Source organism: Haliaeetus leucocephalus, unplaced genomic scaffold, assembly GCF_000737465.1.
Source record: "Haliaeetus leucocephalus isolate CR32 unplaced genomic scaffold, Haliaeetus_leucocephalus-4.0 Scaffold362, whole genome shotgun sequence".
NCBI classification, from domain to species: Eukaryota; Metazoa; Chordata; class Aves; order Accipitriformes; family Accipitridae; genus Haliaeetus; species Haliaeetus leucocephalus.
Window position 1 is genome coordinate 9,155,906 of NW_010972798.1, and position 22,785 is coordinate 9,178,690.

General features: G+C 46.9%; 1 protein-coding gene across 1 annotated transcript in view; it reads right to left on the reverse strand.

Moving 5' to 3' along the window:
* LEPREL1 (leprecan-like 1) overlaps positions 1–22,779 on the reverse strand; it is a 71,556-nt gene extending 48,777 nt beyond the window's left edge. Inside the window, exon 1 of the mRNA XM_010573068.1 lies at positions 22,673–22,779. The gene's annotated coding sequence lies outside the window, so the exon portion shown is untranslated. The remainder of the gene's footprint in view (positions 1–22,672) is intronic.
* Between the last annotated feature and the right edge of the window lie 6 nt (positions 22,780–22,785).

Below are 22,785 nucleotides of genomic sequence, written 5' to 3' on the forward strand. Positions count from 1 at the left end.
TCTCAGGAGGATTTTAAAAACACATCTGACAAATATCTGGCGTGTACCTATCTCATAGGAGGTGGTTGGACTTGGTAAGTTTTTAAAGTGCCTCCCAACTCAACCTTCACACGAATCTATGACTTTTCAGAATTAATTTCAATTTCTGAAAGATCTTGAGCACTTTTAGTTCAGAAAATTTCCCAGGACATACGATTTGCCCTAGTTCTTAATGAATCATTGCAATTGCTAACTGCCCTTAATATTGAAAATAAGCATCCTATTTGTGCTCTGAACTTGCCCAGTTCCAGCTCCCAGCAGACCCTGTTGCAGGTTTGTCGGGTGGATCGCAGAGCCTTCTCCTGGCATTTTGATTTTCCCACACTGCCCTAAGACCCCTCCACCCCACCAACCTCCCCATCCTGCCTCCTTCCCCACCACAAATACACATGCACATTATTAATACAGCACAGAAATCTATATGTCAATCATCTGCATGAAAGGACAATTTAACTAGCATCACCTACACCGTGACACCTCCTCCTTCTTTTTTTACTGTTTTTTCAAGAACTTTTAGACTACTGAAGGAGTTGACTGAGTCACCAATGAACAAATACATTACAATGAAGGGCAGCAAGAGGACAGAGGTGACAATTTCAGACCAAAGGCAAGGTGGCAAGTCTTCACACAGAGCATCATTACACTTCGAAGGGGCAGTGCATGCAAAACCCTTATGAAAGTTCAAAAGCAAGCAGACAAATTCATAGAGGAAAAATTCAGTGGAGACTCTCACAGGCACAGACACCAACCTCAGATCTAGGCTGCCCCACAGCCACCAGTTCTGGAGGCTGGGTGAGCATTTGAGGCAACTGTCACAACGTTTTTGCTGTTCTTCTGTCCTTCCTTGAGTGTCCAGTGCTGGCCACTCTTACGGACCTTTATTCTAACTGGATACAGCTGCTCGTGTCAGTTGCCTAAAAACAAAAAACAAAAACAAACCTCCCCCTCCGACCATACCATTAATCATCTGTTTTCTAGTGCACATAATGTTACTAAGAGTAACAACAGCAATAACAAAAAGCCTGGGACAAATAGGTTTTCTCACTAGAAAAATCCAAATGTGGTTTCTGCACTGCACGTCCATAGTGTGTTATTGCAAGGAGCTTCAAAGGAGCAGAATTGCAGGGAAGAGTTTATGACACATCTGGTATGAGGCTCAAGTTTATCTGGAAAGGATCTTAATTGAAACAAAAAATTCCTAATTAAGATTGGAATCCCTAACAACTTTCCCAGCACCCAAACAGGAAATTCCAGGTGGGAAACTGCTTCTCTTCCAACTCTGCCTCCTCCTGAAACCAGAAGTCAAAGGAGCCCTGTGTCAGCCAGGCAGTGTGTCACCTCTGTTTTCATGCTGCTCCTTGGCACCCTATTGTATAGACCCGGGAAAGAGAAAGATGAAAAAAAGTTGCTTGACTGATGTCATGGGTATCTTTGAAAACACAGGAGCAGAAAATCAATCTGTAGTGCAAGATCAGTGCATCAGGCACAGGCAGGCAGCCACTCATGCACCACTGCCTTCATCAGCCTTCTCCTCGGCTGGTACCTCAAGCTTCAACCTAATTTACTGCTCTTCCCCCGCGCACCCATAGACCCTCTGATTGTTCGCTTGTGCTGAGACATTTCAGCTGAAGCATCTGTTGCATGAGAAGCATCAACAAGTCGCTTGATGAAATTCAGATTAGCACTTCACACCTTTTAGGATAAAAATAACCAAAGGAAACTGGGATTCATCCCAAAACACACTAGACAATTCACATTAATCAGGGGATGATATACCTGTCTCATTTCCAGTCCTCCACTTCCTCTTCTCCAGCAAGATAAATGGCAAAGAAAACAAACCAACACCCTCTACATTTTTCTTCTGCAAGGATCCAGTTTCCATGAGACTAGTCTGCCTTGGCTGTGAGCTGGAAAATAAACCAGAGCTCTGCCCTTTCTCAAGGGCCAAGATGAAGAAGCTGTGTACAACCAAGAATGAAAAAGCCCATGATTCTCTACATTTTCAGGCTCCATTCCAGGCTGGTTGCTTATAACTGAAGTTGTGAAAGAAGTATGGCAACTCTCTTCCCGGAAACAAGCTCTTTTGGACAAATGTCACAATACAGGCATCTTCTAGCATCCTCCCCACCTGCCTTTCTGAATCAGCACCAGAGTAACTCCCCAGCCCAGCACAGTTTCCCAGCTCCAGGTGCCGGCAGCAACCAGCATCACAGCCCAAAACACCCCAGCCAGAAAGTGTCCTGAGTCCCCAAGGCTGAAGCAGGAAGGCGATCAGCTCTCCAAGAGGCCAACGCCAACGTTTGCCTCTGGAACTTCAGTGTGAGGTTCATGGCAGCTGTCAGTACTCAGAGCTTCTGAAACCTTACTTAGTTGCTCTCCTACAGGACAAGACGCCAAACTGCAGGCTCCTGGTTTCAAAATGTTGTGACCAAATGGCTCTCGGTGAAAGTTTCATCCATTCTGTGACTTTCCAGACAAAGCCATGTTGGTTTTTCTACTCTGACCTATTCAGTGTCACTTCTGTTGACACAGTGCCAGTACAGCAATCCCCATATCCCAGTGAGGGGCTAAGAGTTGGAAGCAGTTCCCAGATTCCATACATTGCAAGCCTTCAGGTGATGAGCTCCTGAAGCCATCGGATCAACCATGCTTCCTGCATGGAAAAGACATGAAAATCCAGGTCCTTCCTCTGCTCTTTCCCTGAAGGATGAGTCAACTCCCTTAATTCTATTTTTAGCTGAAACCACAATGACCAGCTGGGAGGTCTGCAAGGGTGGAAAAACCTGGAAAGTTCGAGATACAACCTATGTCATCTTTGGGCTGCATCTGCTTGACTCAGCAAGCTGTAAGAGGATAAGACAAACATCTGTGGTAATGGAGAGTCTCCTCCTCCCCTTGCAAAAATGTGCCGTTGTGGCACAGCCAGATTCTTAGCAAACACTGTATTCAGAGGTGAAAGGGAGGTGAAATAAAAATACTTTCCTTATCTAGCAGATTACAGCAAGACTTTCTCAGCAGGGAGTGTGAAATGTCAGCTGGCTCAGGGAAGCAGCTCTAGCACCACAGCTTTTATGGTGAAATGGTTTCATTGCCCTGTCTACTGCATATCACGCGGAGAGGGACCCGGTGGCAACGTTGGCATCCACTGAAAGACTTGGCAAACCTCTGTCTTGGGAATATTAAGGAAAGACCAACAGTTGTTTCCCCCTTACACCCCACTTGTGGATTTGGTTAGGCCTAACCAGAAGCACAGGGTGGAAACAAGCGGCTTTGCTGATGAACCAGGTAGCATCTGGCACGGGAAGGAGATACAGAAGAAACACAACATGAATTGCAGGTGGCAATTCACACCTGCTGCCCCACAACAAGTTTAGATCAAACATTCAGAGCTTGCTAATTGTTACAGATGCAAATGTACTGCCACACTAATGAAGAGATAATTCTTGTCTGCCTGCCAATACACACAGTTCTGCCTGAGCCCCGTGGTGCGGTGAAGCCTCTTCCTTCTGCAGTTATCTGCAATGAAAACATGTAGAGCAAAACTTCCCTCCTGCACACAAATTTGAACAGCTGTACCTACATGACTGAAATTAATTTAAAAATTAAGAATGAGGCATGGACTTCAGGTCATTGGAGAGACCCATGCTGTCTGGAGTAGGGCACAGAGCAGCCCTGCCAGTCCATTTGCCATTGCTACCTTTCTGTCATACATTGCCTTTTTTTTTTTTTTTTTATTTTCTATGGAAGGCAATTTACAGGGGCCTTTTAGTCTTCAAAACTGAATAAATCTAACAAGTCATGGTGTGATCTGTGGCAAAGCACATGATCAAACTTCTATCCTCTTCATATCTTTTCATTTTATTGGGGTGGTGGGTGTCTGATGTGCAGCAGATTCTGCCCACAGTCACAAACCAAGAGCAGGGAACTCTTGTTCCTCCTCTCACCTTGCTGAACTTGTACACTCTCAGTAACTTACCTACCACATCAGTGCATCTCATCATTGAGATGAATGTCCATCAACTCCAGAAGTTTGTATGCTTATTATTGGCTCTGAGCATCCCATCCGCTAGCACAGAGCAGAATCACACACTGGCTCTGTGCAGATTACACACGAAAAAATCATTAGCTGGAGAAAAAAAAAGCCATCCCCACCATGAGAGAGGAAAGCTGTTAGATGAGCTTTGTGTGCTCATTTGCTCAGCTAAGGTAAGCTTCTTGCCTTGGACCCCCCACAGCACAGACAGAAGTAACAGCTTTTCTTTCTCAGGCCTGAGAAATCTTCTCATCTTTTTTTCATACTCCAACAACTTTGTATCAGATATGAGCAAATAACATCAGTCATTTCTGTCTGATTGCTACCTTGCTGCTTAAGCAACAAATGGTGTGATTAATGAACCTCTGGGGGAGAAAACAGAGGCTTTACTAAACATAAAACACCAGCTAAGCACTATGAACTTTTCTTAAATTCCCTAAAATGAAGAGCAGCTGCCTGGCACCGATTCCCCCAGCAGCAGTAACTGCAGCATTTGGAGCAGCTCTGGATGCTTCCGAAAATAGGCATGATCTTGTGCCAAAGAAAACAAACCCTTAATTTTATAGGTATTTGAATAAAAAAAAGAACTGAAAATGAGAGTGTCTGGGAAGGCACATATAATGCATTGCCTGGTGTCTAAAAGGGTCTTTTCCTTTGCCTCTCTCCAAGCGTCAGCAAGTGGAACTTGGCCGGATTTAAACTGAGAGTTCAGGGGGTTCAGATAAAGAATCCTTTTTCACTTGATGTTCAGTTTGCCACTGATTTCAGTTGTTTGGGGTCAGGCCACTTAAAAAAAAAAAGTGAAAAAAAGGCAAAAGTTAAAATCTTTCCCAAGTCCTAGCATGAAAAAGTCCTCAGCAGCTCCATGTATTGGCAGCTGGCAGAGGTTTGCCTAAAATTTTTAAGCTGAGATTTTAAACTTTCTACATAGCAGTGGCATGCACTGTCACCGTCTGCTGGTGTGAAACCAGCCAGAACAAAAAGCTGGGCAAAAAAATACATTTTTTGTTCCTGGGTAATTCTTCTGATTTATGTTACCAGTAGCAGGAGGAGTCCGGTTGGAAGCAACCTTGATAGGGTTTGGTGGTGAACGCAGGAAGGGGATGCTTGCACCAAGGAGGACATGTGCCGTTCTGGGGAGGGCTGAAGTCCCTCTGCTGGGAAACCTGCACCCAGGAGAAGGAGTGATAGAGAAATCTTGTGAGTGCCCACACCACGATGCCCTGCTAAGCCAGTGGCAAATCACTGAAGCAACACAGAAGCTTCTGGAACAACTTCTAGAGAAAAAGTGGGGAAAGCTCCCACCAGAGCACGACACGAAGCTCTGGAGTTATTTAAAGCATGGAAAATACCAAGAATGGCCCATGAAACGGCAGCTGTTTGGGACTGGTCTTTTATAAGCTACTCTAAAGAAAGCACTGAATATCCTACTTATGTTGAAAATTATATGGGTCATCTTCCATATTTAGTGCAAAGTTGCACAGACGTAGCCGGGGACAAGACACGTTCATACTCCACCTTTAGCAAAACTGCCACCCAGATCCATATGGGATCTTGGCCTTCTACCCTGTATTTAATCTACAATAAGCTGTGCTCTGCATTCAAGGAAAAAGGAAAAAAAAAAAAAAGAAAATGAATCCAGACCTTTGTGGAGAAGGTTTCAGTGAAAAGGCTGGCTGCTTTTCTGTGGTTACTGAGGTAATGAAACTTCAACAGGGGCTTACACAATGTCAGAGTGGAAGAAATTCTAAGCATCTACTAGAAAGGTTTTAAGTTACTCAAAAGCCCTACTGATAGGATTTCAGAGCCAGCTACTCTACTCGGACACTAATGTGCAAGTGAACACGTCTTTCAAAACCACATGCGGCCAGGCTATTCATACTCGCAGTCCTGCTCCCTACCATTCATAAGTAGGAGTGTGAAGCAGCAGGGCAAATCAAATAAATGACTTCATTCCTCTGGGGATATGAGCAAATGTGAACAAAGAAGCAAACATTTACAAATTCAGGATGCCGTATTTTTGCCAAGTTTTCTTCCAGTGGGGAACTCTGAAGGATTTAAGGAATACATCTGCTATCTTTTTTCCTAAAGCTCTGCACCCATGAGTGCACATGAGTGTGTATGCACAAGCAAGCTCTGAGATCTCCCAAATCCACAAGATGCCCTGCACAGCTCTGCAGAAGACATCACAGAGCAGTTTAATACACTAACACTTGTGTAATTGGATACAAAGACGTATGTCTCAAGCAAAGCAGAGTTTGGGGTACTGCATCACATGCCAGGTAAGCATATCCCTTTTGCTAAAGCAAAAGCCAAAAGCTCCTGGAAATCCTCACTTTGTAGCAGAAAGGGTGTTTATGAACAGGCTAAGATGCTCCCAATTGCTAACCTGGGAGCCATCAAAAGACCAATCAGCTCTGTTACGAATTTTCCTCTGTAACAATACATGTAACTGTAGTTCAGAAAAGAAATGTGTCTACGCTTGCTGCTGAAGACCAATGCCCTACAAAAGAAAGATGATAAATATGAAATCTTCTAGTGGGATCTAGACACAAAAAAAATAAATTATCAAATTTTGGACATGCTTCAGTGACAGGAAAACCTGACACATGCTACCTGAGAGCAATCCCTCGTTAAACCTTTCCAGCTACCTGGCCTGGAAGACCTGTCCCTCCTGGGGGAAGGACCAAATCCCCCAGGTGACAGTGCTGGCTTTGCCAGATACCTGGCACACGGGCTTTACGGGGGTGGAAGCAAAGCTACACAGCCTTCAAAACCGTGACACAGACAAGATACCTGACAAGTTAAAAGACATGAATGACAGCCGTTTGCTTTGTGCAGGGTTGAGACCCTGCAAGATATTACCATCAGCTCCCTCTTTCCCAGCTGCAGCAGAGCCTGCCTGGCTGCTACAGTCCCAGCACAAACTCTTGCTCCAGTTTTCCACACAAGGAAGTTCAAATCCAACCTTTTTGCAAGTTCCTCCTTTCAAAACAAACCGATCCCACCACTACTCATCCTCCTCAAAACTTGTTACAGGTGAGTGCCCCGCAACATGACAGCATCCTCATGACATCCTCCCCTGGTTCAGCACTGGAGTATGCGAAGAACATTTGACACTGTGACTCATTTCCCCTGATTCCTCTGCCATTTCTGTTCCCTGCTCCACTTTTCTCGCATTTCTCTTTTGACTCTCCCATGGGAGGAAGACAAACTGAAACATGCTCCAGAGCTGAGATTACAGTTCACTCCATGGATTTGAAATTAAGCAGAATAATCGACTTTCCAAAAATCTCTCAATGGATGTTGAAATAATTATTTTTCCAGCAGTGATTTTTTTTATATTTTAAAGCAAGGCAATACAAAAAAATAGATGAAGTCTTGCTGCAAAGGGAGAGTCACTCTCAGCAACTTTCCTCGAGCAGCACAGCTGCAGACAGGATGAGCTGTCAGCCCTGCTCAGCCCCATGGCTGGTTGAGCTATGAAGATGGGTCTGACTCTCCTTGTACTAGCTCACGCTGATTGTAGGGGGTTTGCTGATGAGGTTCAGCAGAAAGAAACAGAGGTGCAAAGCAGATTCCCAGGGGCATTTGTGGTGTGAGGATGGGATGGGATTTATGGCAGGGTGTGGTGATGCTGCAGAGGGATGGGATTGGGTTCAGGACATTGAGGAGCCCCACTTCACCTTTCATCCTTGGCCAGATGCATCCTGCTCTGTGAAATGAAAGCTGTTGCCCCTGGACAAGGCAGCTGGCTTTCCAGATTCAGTCCAGGTCCCAACCAGAAAGTGTTTGTAACTCAAGAACTACTCCAAAAAAACCCCTTGGATCATGTTTCCTACAGTGATCCTATCAGGCTGTAAAGGCCCAAAACAAGGAGAACCATTATTCTGCAGCCTGGTAATAATTTAGGGCTCACACTCATACGAGATGCTCAATTTCCCCCAGATCCCAGGGATGTCATCAGGTTTTGAGGGCCCTTTAAACAGCAGCAGCAACTCAGGGAAAAACATCTGGAATAAAATATACTGAAGGTCCCAAAGTCAAAAAGATCTCTGCAAAGGTAATGAGGAATACCTAACCACAAATGTTTGCTGTGTGGAGTGCTGGGCTTCTGAAACACAGACACTGTACTGCTCCCTGCGAAGGAACTTTAACAAAGGGTCATGTCTGAAGCTGACCCATCCTGGACCCGCACGGCTGTCACGTATGTCTCCTCTTTCCTACGTAGGACAGTTGTGACTGTTCATACTGCTGCATGATCAGTTTCCACTGAGACGAGTTAGCTCACGTGCTGCTAATAAGCCAGGCAGCACTACTAACTCTGAGCAAACCACTTCCATAAGTGGGCTTTTCTCTTGCAGTACAGGACATCTTTAATTAATGTGCTGTTTATACATGCTATTCCCGTAGGAGCTCACTCGCAGTACACAGATATCATGCAGCGCATCTGACACTCTCCAAACATGTGATGTCAGTTATGTCTTACGATGCCAAGTGCCTGGTGTATAATTACTGCACATCAAACTCATTCCGCAGATGGTCAAACCAGGGCATGGAGTGCTGGGCAGGACCAAACCCAGCCATTTCTGTCCTGACTCACGAACTACTGCTGATGGCCACAGCAGCCCCTGTCTGGGACACACACTCCCAAATAAAACACAGTTGGGACCATCAGGCAGTTGCTACGTATAAGCATGAGGTCTGCCAGATCGCACCTGAGCGCTGTGCAGAATGGAAACCCAACACACTGTATTCAGAATACACGGTTCAACACACAATGCAGTTTTTGTGCTTTAGTAAGTCATCAGGCATCAACCTGAGCCATTAGAACTGAAATAAGTCCACAGAAAGTATAAGTACCAACTCGGCTAACTCTTTTTCTTACTGCATAAGCTAGGTCACACTCCCCTCCATTTATACTAACAACTTCCAGCTCAGCGCTTTCAGATTAAAGGACAGATACACCTATGCCATTACACAGTATAAACCAGCAAGTTTTATTGCTAATATGACCAGATTTCAAATCCAGACACGTGTGAGGACACTCTGCTAAATCCATCACCAACTTACAGTGCAGTCTGGCAGCCAGAGCAGTAGTCCTCAGGGTGGACCAAAAACAAAGTGTGCAACTCGGAAGGCTCCAAACCATGGTATTTTCAGCAGCATTTTGTACATACCTTTGCCTGAAATTCCCCAGCACTGACATCCTTCTGTAGTCACAGGTCACTGGTGGAACAAAGTCTCTGCTTGCACTGACTGCTCTGAAACAAGAGATAGCTGAGCACTTCCTTACAACTCCTAATGCTAAATAAAAACAGATCTAGTTCTCCATGCTCAGGACTGCTAAAGCACTAAGTGTATATAAGAGCAGAGGGTGAAGCTTGCTGGCACATGAAAGGGACAGTATAGCACAGCCTGCATCTACTGCAGTTTTGCAACAGGAGAATCTACAAGGATAAACTCCAAAAAGCCTGATGGTCCTCCTGGCACATAGGAAATGCTATGAAAAGAGAAGCAGCTACTCCCTTCCTTATTTTTCTCCAAACTCCATCCTTCCTACCCCCAAGAGCAAACAGAGCAAAATTAAATATGGTTGAGAGTTCAGCTGTCTGCGCTTGGCTCTCCTCCCTCAATAGTAGAGGGTAACCTCCAAACCTGGCATTAAGTAGCTTAAATAAGATGGGCAGTGAAGTGGTTCATATAATGCACTTTTGACCCAGCTGTACCATGGCACCAAGAAGCACTGATAGCTACACCAGTGTACTACTTCACTTGGCACAGTAATCCTGATCAATTCCCCAAAACACTTCTTTCTAGGCTTGAGTACATTCTGAACCCAGTGAAATAATCCCTTACTCACAGAGCCAACCGTTACTGGCCCTTACACCTGAGCAGTCCCTCCCACCTCAGGTGTGCAGCACAGGCAAACACCAGTAGGGTTTTCCTCTTCATCACCCCAGCTCCACGCATATCTGTGCGTGTGAGAAGAGCCTATGATGCACACCTAGAGCATGCAAGAGCACAACTGTCAATCCTACTTAGCAGGACTTTGATATTCACCACAGGCTGGCTGCAATACCAAAGCAACCCCAAAGAGCAGCACAGAAGATCCCTAAGGACCTGGAGCCCTTTCTGAGCATGGCTCCACCGCCTGACTCCACTGACCGTTCCACTTGGGAGCTGAACTGTAACTTCCACTGCGTAAAATAACAGCAAAGGAACAGGAATGTAAACAATAAGCCTGAAGCATGCAAACCTTTCATATCTAATACTTCTCAAAAGCATCATGAAGGACAGTATGGTTTCTACACTGCGTTTTCCAAGATACCTGAGCACACTGATTGCTGGCAGTTCATTGACAGCTTTAAGTGCTGTAACTTTCAAAGAAAAAGTCCAGGCAAATGATTATTCAGGTCCCTCTACTTGGTTTGATTTGATTCAAAAAAACATTAGAGGCTAAAAATTGTTTATTTAGGAGTCTATAATCTAACTAGATTTAACAGCAAGGATCCAAAAATAGATTTGGAAACTAGAAGTATGCTGATTAAAATAACAGTGATTTGGAGTTAAAAACACCACTGTGGGAAGCCTTGTGCTACAGTGCAAAAGTCATTTTCGAGGGACTTTTGCTGAACATCTAAAACCCAAACAGCAGTCAGGCTGGAATGAGTCCCCCAAGATGGGGAAATCTCTTTTGTCAAGCTCAGACCTGGGCTTGGGAACATTCAAAGAATCATAGATTAGTTCAAATCCCTGAGCTTCAGCTGTCATACTGGAGAATGCAGCTGCCAAAACTAAAACTCTCCTGCACATCCCAGGCAGGCGGGGAGCTACAAGCCTTGTCCTCTACAAACCGCTGTCTTGCAGAGCTGCCTCCCCCAGGCACCTCCTCGCACTCTGCTCACTGCAGCCTTCCCATCATCCAGGCTTGAACTACCCACTCGGGCACCGGGGAACAACCAGGCAGTGATGTCGCACGTTGTGCCTTAGTTACATCCAAGTCATTGAGGCTACTGGAATGTAGACCTTAATCCAACATTAAAGTACTGAGGATGTATAGGATCTGCCCCTTTATACAGTAGTGAGTCAGATCTGGGGATGCTCAGATGATAGAAAGGTTCAGTCAGTTTGGGTGGCGGAGAGCAAACCCGAGCAGCAGGAAGGATGGCCAGGAAAGCACAACAGACAGAGACAGAAGCGGCAGGAGAGTGCGAGGATTGTGCTGATGGGAGCCAGGGGTGCAACATTTTCAGCTCCCCCATGCAGGCCAAAGCGCTGCAATGAACCTGCCCAAGCCAGGCTTCAGTTGTAACCCAACTGAAGGCTACAGGCCAGGCACGGACATTACCTGGGGAAGGAACTCTGTGGCAAACAGGGTTAGCTGCCTAGAGCTGAGTAACTGCCCAGTGGATGCACACGTGGATAAAACAGGGCACTGCTGGTCTGCCACAGCAGCCGGGCAGAGGGGACTGAAGGATGCGTGGGCAGCTCAGTCAGAGCATGCTGGCAAATCAGAGAAGCAAAGCTATATGGGCACTGCTGGAGCTGACTGCCTGATGTAAAGAGGGCTGGGAGCCTGAGGACGTCCTTTGCATCCTCACAACACGCAGAACATGCTGGCAGAGAGCTACCAGAAGCTTGCAGCACAGCCTGAGCTGTACAGAAGGGACACGCAGCTGACAGCTGCTGAGTGGACAAACTGCTTCCTAAAGCAGTGCACTGCTGTTTTATTTGTTATTTGCCTGCCTTATAAAAGGATCCAGTCTGAAATCAAGTTTTATTAGCAGTACCCTAGTGAGCCAAGGCAGCTGGCTGGAGGAAGAGACAAACTCGAACGGGCAGTCACAGCCAGCGAGTCTGAGACTGACCCCGGCGCAGCAACTCTGGAGAAGCAGCAGAGCCACCAGCATCTGGACACCAGGATGCAATGCGTATGTTAAAGGAAACAGTGAGACTGCCAACCAAGGGATAAGGGGAACTACCAGCTGCCAAAAGACTTTAGTATTTAAAGCAAAGGGAATAGCAGTGACCAAACGCAAGAGCAATATCAACTCTTGCCATGCTGTTTGCTTGAGGAGGCTGCGTTGGCTGTTAGGCACCCCAGTCCACGCTGACACCAGCAATGCTGGTGCTGGGGGCTGCATTTTGGCCCACTCATCCCCCAGCTGAGCCCGTTTGGAGACAACCTGGGGGGGCTTAACAGCTTCTGCACCACGCTGACCACGGAGCTGTGTGAAATGGGTACCCTCTGCCTGCCCCAGGAGTGGGAGTGCTGGACCAGTTCCAGGCTGCAGACCTGCTTCCCCAGCAGCTCACAATGGGGATTTGCAGTCACTGCAGCATCCTGAAGTGTCTACACACACACAGTGTCCTGACTCCACACCACGGTCATTCGTAGCACAAGACGCACCAGCACCACTCGCTCAGGCTGCAGCAAACCCTGCCCCAACGTCCTGCTCTCAGCAGGAGAGATCAGCCGGAATTGGGAACACCACAAAGCTTTCCCAACAGCGATGTGATTCCCCTCTAAACAAACAGCCTTCCCTCACCCACCTCTGGAGATCAGTGCATCTCACAACTCCTGTTTAACAGCCTGCAAACACTTCCCAGTGATCAGGGCTGTCCATATGTGAGACAACTCCTGTCTGTTCTCAGCCCCTGTGATACAGAGACCAGCAGTCCTGGCAGGTAGGATGCTTTGCAACGCACCTGAAAGGGACATAGGTAAGGTGAACTCTCTGAAAAAATGGTTTTTAACTAATTCTAGCTTCCTTAAAATAGAATGAGGTTTAATAGAGTCCATAAAAAAAAAGGAATCCCTTATCATGTACCCACACATCTCCAAGATTATCCCTACAAAGACTCTCAAGAACAAAATGAAAAGTTTTGTTCATTGAAGCATCTCAGGAATACCAATGCACTAAAAAATCCACTTATTACACAGCTCTATAAGTAAGGAAAATGTGGATAAGACATGACACATTTTCCTCCCCATCACTGAAATATTTTGCTCAATCACAGATCTTTGGATGAGGCTGGCAGCTGTGGATAGGTAAGTGTTTTCCAGCAGCAGCACAGTACAACATACCGCAAGTCAATGCTCTTCCTTTCAGACTATTTCAATGAAACTTTGCAGTTTCTCATCTGCTTCCAAAGAGACAGAGTAACTCAGGACACGGATGCCCCAGAATATATATAAGCCTCAGAACAGGCAGTGCCTTGGCAAAAACCACTTTAAAAACAGCGCTTTCTAAGCAAGGGAACCACCAGACTCTGCTTCAGTCCCTGGGCAGTCACAGGCAACACCTTCAGCAAATATTTTGAAGGATATTTTCCAAGCTCTTTCTCTCTGTACCACACTGATCTTTTCTGGGAAGGGATACTGCTGGCTCCATTTTCAAAAGAAGTTGCACCCACAGCCCTGGGCTATGAACTTCAGCACATCTCCCCATCACACCCTCGGGCGTCCAGCCCAGACCTCAAAGAGCTGCGGGTTTAGGCAGTGCCCCACCTGCAATACTGTCACCCAGGATTTGCCCACTCTTCTTTGTTTTTGCAGCAAAGCTGCGGGCAGAAGGCTCTCCGGATTCAAGTGCTCCTGCCTCTGACCTTGACAGGACACAGCACGGTCTCAGGCTCGTCTTTCTGCAAGGACACGATGTGAGATCAAAGCCACCACTGCAGCTGGCATGGAAAAATCATGGTGAAAAGCAGCATGTTGGTGTCCAACAACGATTTTTGTGATTTTTCCGATTTTTTTGTTTGTTTGTTTAAATTCCATTGTAAAATCCTTGTGTGCTGGGAGGCAGAGGAGCACATGCAAGGCCCAGGGTGGCTTTCCACCAAAGAGGAGCAGAGGACCTGGCAAAGTATCTCCATGCAAAGGAACAAGCGATGCCGCTTGGCAAGGCAGCAAGCAAAGGTTTGGCTCTGCCAGCAGAGAAACCCACCAGCCTCGTGAGGGTCAGCAAGCAGCCACGTTACCATCAATTGCCATTTATTGCAGCCACAGTGATTCCCGATGGCCAGGTCGTGTCCAACCCCACTTACACCAGCTATACGCTGTGGTACCCACACTCACATTGCTACAGATAGCTCGGGCACATACGTGCCGGAGGGTAACTGCACACAGCATGGTCTCACCCTGAGCAAACCCGGTGACGGGACAGAGGCAGCAAAGCACCTCGCACTGCTCCCTGGAGCCAACAGCATCCCCAAAACATGCTTCTGATCTGCTACCAAATTATAACTCCATACCCTAAGGATGCAATTTTCTATAGTGGAAACAAGATTTTTTTAAAGGTGCAAACATGAGTTTGGCTTCGGACCTAAATCCCAGTTTTCAAGCACTGAATGCATCTCCCGTAGCAGCCCCTGTCATTCAGCACATTCAGGGAAACCATTCACTGCACAAATCTGATGTTAGTGCCTTGATGTGAAACTTTTGGGACAGAGGTACATTTTGGTGGTGCAGACAGTCCATTTCTGACAATGTCACTTCATTTGCTTCTCCTTCAAGGGTTTTCTGCCATCTCCCAGATGTTCTCCCCATCCTTAATAAAACCTTTAGTGCTACAAAGCCAGAAATTTCCCCTGTCCATGGCGACGCCACATTTAAAACCTCCCAGCCGCCCTGTGCCCTGGTGCTAATGACATTCTCCCAAGCAGCCCGTCTGCAAACTCTGCCTGACCTGAGAACCAGCATCAGGGCAGGGGGCAGAGGGTGGTGGCAGCTGCCACCAGACCACCTCTCAATGGCCAGCCTGTCACCTCCGTGCCGCAAGGGGACACATTCCTCAGCAAGACAGCATGGTCAGCGTGCTGTCCCGCACCCTATCTGCTTCCCATCTCAGCAGGAGCACAGACTCAGCCCTTCATCTTATCCTGAAAGAACGTGTTTTTCTCCTTTTTTTTTTTTTTTTTTTTTTTTAAGTGAACAAGAACCTACAAGTGAGTATTTGGCCTTCACAACCAATGGGTTGCAGCCAAACTCTGCCATATGTTCCAGCTAATACATGTGGGCTTTGCTTCCCATCCAAGAAAGGAAAAAAAGGACATTTATGAGCCGGGATTCAGCAGGAGCATGTGGGAAGGAAGGGGTGGGGAGGGGATGCTTTTTTGCTGCTATAATTATTTGGTGACCAAATCCCTGACCCTTGACGTCAGCTCTGGAGGGTCTGTTTAACTGACCAGTTGTCATGGAAAGGAGAAGGACTGGTTGGGAGGTACAGGCTGACAAGGAACAGCTCTTTGCTGCCTGAACCCACCCACAGTCAGACCCCCTGCCTTCATTATTCATCACTAGCTCATGGCCAAGAAATAAAAATGTCAATACCTTATTGCCGATACATTGGCTGGAAACAAAAGCATCCATGGAACTTTGCGCCCTCCTTCCTGCCATCAGTTACTGTTAAAAAGCACAGGCCAAATCCTGATCTCAGTTTCCCCAGTGTAAAGGCAGAGAAACGCCACAGCCCTCAGCTGGGTCACTCTGGGTTCACATCGATTTATCCAAACTCAGCCTGGCCGTGGTCCAGACTACACACATGGAAATATGCCATGTGCAGAGTACAGGGGTCCCTACTCCTCGGGAACAAACCCAATCACAATGACTAATTCATACCACCTCCAAAGGAAAAAACTAAGATAAATAACCCCTGAATCCTTTGCTCCAGATGTCAAGCACTGCTTCGAGCCCAGAGTCCCACTAGCAAGGCTCCTGCAGCACTCAGGAGATTGGCAGCAAATGGCTTAGATACTGACACGATGGTTTCTCATTACTGCCCACGCTATCCACGATGAAATCACCAGTTGTACGAGGAAATGGGAATAATCCTTGCTGAAACCTCAGGAACAGCTAGTGAGTACTGGGCATAAGTTTGCTTAGCAGGACTAAATTGCATTGCTCATTCACATGCAGTTCATTATCAGCTGCCATTAGTTATTCCTGTGGCCAAGGACAACAAAAGGACTCGGCAGAAGCCAGAGCAGAGCTTGCTAGCACGTATGGATGAGATTTAACAGGCAGCGCAAAAAGCCATTTAACAAATCCCAGAGCAACGCGGCACATGGACGGGGCAGTTCAGCAGCAAGGCTCTGCCAAGGAGCAGCCAGCGGAGGAAGCCATCGTGAGACAAGTGAAGAGCAAGGTGCAAAAAAACATGGGGAACTAAGGAGATAAAAGAACAGGGAAGGGACAGGTTCCCAGGTTACAGCACAGAAGCAGGAGTCTGTTCTCCAAAGCCAATGGACTCTCCCTCGCTGTTGGTGCCTGGTTTTGCCCAAGTTGGGATGTTAACTCAGCTCATGCACTGGGATGACTTTAGATCAAGACCTCAAAAGATCCAGTGAAACTGTGTGAGTCACACCACTGTCTTGTCCATCATCCAAGCCACGGCACCAGGGGTTGCCAAGAAATAAGCAGGAATCCAGGCTTACCTTTTTTTCTCCAAAAGACTGAGAAATTTCGCAGGCTGGGACCTGCCACTGGTATATTTTGGAGCCCTGGTGTGACTGCATAGATATAAGGTGAGAAAGAGGAATTTGGCAAGACAAAAAAGTAGCCCTGGCCATCAAATGGCTGATTACTAGCCTGTATGAAATGTGCTTAGTGGGTCTAAGACCAGTTTGTGCTAACTGGTTGTGTCCTGATTTGCAGCGGTGCTGAGCAGGGCTGTGCTAATTTACTATCAGTTGAAATGATGTAGAAATCTGCAAACACCACGGTTTTGCTTTTGGATTTGCTCTATTAAAAAAAAACAAAACAAAAACAAAAACAAAACTCAAACCAGCAGAAAGTCACTACAACCATCTAGTCTAACTTTGAGTACAGCACCAGCCTGGAGTCAAGTCCAAAAAGTCAAGACTGAGTCTCCAGTGAAGATGGCGAGGGAGTCCAGTGTAATTCTTGGTACATTGGTTTCAACTGCTAGCTCACCTTCACCACAAAAACATGTGCCTAGTCTGCATTTGCTAGTGTCAGTATCGAATCACTGGGTCACCTCTTTCCCCCTCCGATAATACTTTCAACCCAAAATTTCAGAAACTTTTCATTTGAAGTGGTTGGCAAGAACAGGGGCAGGGGCAGTTGGGTCAGTGTCCCGGATTTAGGGCAGGATATTTAGTCCTGCCCAAAACCCGGGACACTGACCCAACCATCAAGACCCAGAGTTTTCCATCCCATAAACTGAGTTTATTTTTGTCTACATAATGTTAACTTTCTGAGCACTAACATTTACCCTCTGGTGAGGACTAGGAATGCTCTCTCAGAAAATCTAAATAAAGAGACGTTCCAAGAGATTAATTCCGGGATCTATTTATTTATCCAGTATCTCAGTAATACCAATTCTTAAGATTAAAGATAAATAAACACCGCTAATAGTAATAATCCAAATAATAATGATTATCTGACAGTCCTACTATAGGTCTTTGTCTAGGATGTGTCATATAAATCCTATAAAAACAAGACCAACCAACCAGACCGACCCCACAGGCCAGGTGGTGACTGTGGTGAGAAATAGCCTCAGCAGGCTGCTCCTGCTGCAAAGACTTTTAAGTAGCAGGGTTTTGCATGTTATTCTGTGTCACTACCCATGAGACACCGTAAGTGAAATCACTGTGATCCCTAGGTAGGTAATCCAGATGTCTGTCAAGGAGACAAAAGACTCTGGCCCAGTGCAACAGTGCAGAGATGGGCAGCAGTGAGTAGTTACTCGAGGTGGAAAGAATTTGGTGGAGAGGTCTTAACAACCACCCTGAGCCTTGCTACAGGTGCTGCGAGACAGATGCCCAAGCATGGCTGGTGGTAAGCTCATGTAAGCACTGGCAGAAGACAGAATGATCAGTCTGGAGTGGTTAGAGGCCTGGTTTTACATACCAAGTCTCCTCCCTTGAGTTTGGATTCTCATAAATAGGGAGTTTTCAAAGGCAGAACTGGAGTAGGGCAATAATCTGTATCACAAATGTTTCTGAAGTTTGGACTCCCGCTCTGTTGGGTTTTTTTGCCTCCTATGGTCTTTTATCAAGTCATTATTGTGTCTGTGTTGCATTTCAGAAATCTTGGTGGCATGGGTGGGCAGGAAAGCATGGTGCAACCCAAGGACACGTGCCCAGCGGTGCCTCTAGCACTGCCCCCCATCAGCTGCAGCGTGGAAGACCCGGCAGAGAAGATAACGGTACAGAGTCAAAGTTCTCCCCAAACAAGGCCACTAGAAAGATTAAGCTGCTTGTATAAAGTTTATGTGACCAGAAAAAGGTTTTTCTTTTTAAAGAAACAGCTTTAAAGAACAAATAAACAGCCTCTCCTACAAAACAGAAAACCTAAACATTATTGTTTTATGCTTGCAACGCATGAAATCATGATAACAGAACTGAAGCACATCTCAGACACAGCAAGGGGGAAATCAAGACAAAGAATAAGCCAGATATAGTCAGACTCTTGCCCCTTTTGCTCCACCTATGATCTGACATTACTAAGAGAGGAGCAATGCCCTACATGCTGGAGACTTGTTTCATTTATTGTTTTAAACCCCAAGCACAGACCAAAAGGCTTTTCCTCATCTAGATCCAAGGCTGGTGGTTACAGACTACATACGTACGATTCACTGATGTGCAACAGGGCCTGCAGGCAAGTGGGAAGATGAGACCATTGCGAGTCAGCGTTTACAAAATGGGAGCAAGTGCTCAGTAGCAGCACACCAATATACAGAGAAAATTAAAATGGGCTATAGCGATCAAACCAGCAAACAGGCCAGGGGATGCTGTGGTTGGGAACAAAGATGAAACGAGGGAAAGAGACCTCCAGGGAAGGGTTAGTAGGGTAGAAGAGAAGCAAGACCTGGTTTCACAATGGATACAGCGATCAACTTTGCCAGGTTTCTTGTTACTTTTGGACCAAGCTGACTTGCAGGAATCAGCATGGGGACTGGAAGCGATGCTCTGCCACAGGGTTCATAGCAGACCGTCCGCAGCGAGTTCCAACACGGCTACTGAGTCAGCAGCTTGTGGCCAGCAAATGCTCCCACGGTATACATTGTTTCCTCCTTCTCCACTCGCTCTCAGAGCTAGAAAACTCCCCCAAAAGGGGGGTTAGAAACATCATGGCCTGCAGGCTAGGTTTTAACAGAAACAAGATGACTAAGGCAGCAAAGGGAGGAGGATGTGATTAATAAAATACTTAAGAGGGCAAAGAGATCCCCCCCACACCCACCTGCCAAGCCTAGAGGGTATTTCATTGACAAAGACCAAGCAGCCAGCACACAGCAGACAGCCACCAGCATAAGGCAAACTGCCCTTCTGCCCATGGGACGTGACATCAGAAACCTACTGAAGGACCTTTTCTCTGTGGGCTGGAGAGCCCACTACATGCACTACAAGAGTTAAATCCCATGTTCTCATCACCTTCTCTGTTTCCACATCTTCTCAAAGCCCATCCCACTCTAACTGCCTCAGCTAGCTGTACCCAGTATATTTCTAAATTACCTGAAAACATCTACTCTTCTAGGAAAAGGAGGAGTCTTTGTACTTACAATACATATTTGGAATCTGCAAAGACTTGCAAGCACATTTGGACTTGGTCTGCTTGTTCAACGCAATTTGTCTCCAGTCTCTGCAGAGACTGCAGTCAACCTCAGAGGCCTGATCCAGAGCCCAAAGTCCACACAAACCTTCAGCTGAATCCACAAGCCGTCCCAGTCTTGCAGTGCACCACGGTCTCCCCTCACATCATGCTAGAGTCACCGAAAACACTCAGATCACATCTGTGAAATGGAACGGTGGTCTTCAGAAGATCCCAGCCTGCTCCCAGAGCACACGGGGTGGCTGTGCTGCCCCAAAAGCGGCAGAGGCACACACGGTCCTGGCCAACATTTGGGCTGTGCATCTGTCCAGCAGGACTAAAAGCCTTTGCTTTTCATACCCCACAGGAGTGTTGCAACGATTAGCTCATGTTTATTCAGCACCATTTTTCAAAGCACTGCACGAGAGCCAAACCCTTCGATTTTTTTTATCTGTTCCTTGCTCTGTCACTCCCTCCCGGAGGGATGCGTTTCTCCCCTCCTGAGAAACAAACAAGCACAAAGTCAGCGGGAGTGGGAGGTGGGAAGCACATTCCAGGCTGTTCCTCCTCTCTCAAACCACAAATGCCACCAACCCCTGCCGTCTGTCCAGCCCGGCCGGCACCACGCGCAAGTGCCCAGCATCCAAGGCCTCCCCACGCAGTCCGGGCTGGGGCCGGCCAGGATACGCAGCAGGATGTTTAACCTCGTCTCATTTCCTTTTCGGTTTCAGGGAGCAAAACAGGGGGGGTCAAACAGCCGCCACTGGAGCCGTGCAGCCTGCCCACACACCCACGGCAAGGTAGGGGGGCTCTGCACAAGCCCCACTTTGCAGCTCCCCTTCTCAGACACGAGGCTGAGCAGATGCTGCAGCCGAGGTCTCCCTGGAGGGTGCGTGTGCCGATGCATCCCAACCCTCCGGGAACGTGCCAAAGCCTTGGCACTCAGCCTTGGCACGAGGGAATGGTCCACATCCGAGCGTGTGTAAGTGCTAGAAATTAGACCTCGTGTTTTGCGCAAGTGCAGGCAAATCCGACGTGGGACATTTTCTTCTGAGCACAGACTTGTTGAGCAATCCTGGGAACAGAGCTCGTGCTCAGGCAGCAGCAAGGTGAGGATGTGGACAAACCACTACGGGTTGCTCTGTGGGACAAAGCTGATCAGAGTGCTGCTTACAAAACCCAAGAGCATCAGTAAGGGTTAAAGAACAAGGTATTAAAACATAAACAGCTCTATTCAAAGAATACCTTCCCTTGGCTACGGTGCCCAAAACCCGGGCATCCATGCAGATAGCAAGAACATCCACTACTCCGTCAGAGAGCAGAAAAATCAAAGTGTTAGCATGAATATAAAATCATCAGACATTACAAAAGCAAACTAAGATGAGTCACACATAAGAAAAAAGACTGTTTTCAACACATTGCTTTGATAAGTTTACAATGCATTTTAAAATGAGGAAAATAAAAACCTCAGACCCAGTAGAAGCAGAAATGGAAGAACAGACCATACCCCCAAAATCATCTGGATTTTTGTGTATCGATTTTACTGAAATGGGAGACAAAAACCCCATTCCCTAATTTAGAGGAAAGTTTTTTGATGAGCTGGACATGAGCAAAACTTTGTGACTCTGGGAAAGGCTTTGAATTCAGGAGAAGAAATCACTTAATTTTTTAGCATGACAAATTTAGTGTCACTTCCCACAGATGGTGACATTACACAGAACATCCTTCAGGGTAAGGACCACAGGAAAATTCTGCTACCTTCACTGGGATTGCATATGAGCCAAATTATAGTCCCAGTTCACTCCCAGGACTTCTTCCAGGAACTCTATGCAGCACATGGACACCAGAGTTTAAGCCAATGCAGTTCTAGTCCCTGACTTGTAAAAATGACATTAAGGCAATGGCAGAAAAGGAAGTACAGAAGCAGCAACATAGCTACGATTTTCCAATAGGTTTTAAAATGCAGTAGCTGATGATTTGCCTCCTTGATCTGCTGCTGTGTAGGCACTGCACACAGGCACTGGCACTGCCTGGGACAGATGTTTGCTTCTCCAACTAGAAATGGATTTCAGCAGAATCACCCTCCCCGTGCTCCGCTGTGCAGGTCTTCACCTATTAAGCTGCCTACAGCAACTAAAAGGTTACAAGTGCGCTCAAATAAAGCACAAATCCAGAGGGAAATGTTCCAGAACTGTTTTAAACATTCAGCTTGGCATGAAATAAAATTCCCACAGTTTCTGTCCTTACTAGTCATGAACAGGAAGACTTACTACAGGTACCTGGCTTGACAGAGCACAAGTCTTGAACTAAAAGAAAAATACCAGTAACTATCCTGGCGTGGGGTGTTTGGGGTTTTTTGTTGTTTTTTTTTTCCTTCTTCTTTTTAGCAAGGAAATTCAAAGAACAACACTGTTTTCCTCAGGGAAGGTAACAGCTACAAGGCAGAAGTTACTGGGATAAGAGGCTGATGCTCAAGATGTCAGCGGCTGCTAAATACTGACTGCAGAGTGTTCTGCAAAGTATTTCATATCACGCAACAGGATAAAGACCATCAGATCCCAGCAGCAGAGGTTATATACCTCCCAGCTTCGCACACACTCCCAGCTCCTGGAACACAGCATCGGTTCAGTTTGTCTGAAAGGGAAACACCTCTGGCAGAGGGCACCGGGGTGTTACTGGGGGGTTTCAGGGGGCTTTTCTCTGCAAACTGAGGCAGATCATTTTCGGCATTATACTAGGTTGCACTAAAAGACAAACAAAGCCATCGCTCCCCCAAACCAAGAAAAACAACCCAGGAGCAGCACAGGTAAGCCAAGGCTGGACAGAGTCCGAGTTGTCATCCAGGATGCTCTGTGCCGGGAATGGGCCGCGACCACCGACCGCACGCACCGGTGAGAATGCAGAGGGGGACCATGCCCGGGCGGCTTGAGAGAGATGGAAGCGGGGTGGGGGGACACCCCCCCCACACACGTGGGAGGTTTGGGAGGACGGAAGAGCGGATAACCTTTCGGAGGGGGAAAGGCGAAGCGGGAGGTGCCTACCTGGATGTAGGCGCGCTGCAGGTAGCTGTAGGGCACCCTGCGCTGGAAGTCGGCGCGCACCTCCTCGGCGGCGCGGTGGCGGGAGGCGGCTCCCAGGCGCGGTTCCTCGCAGC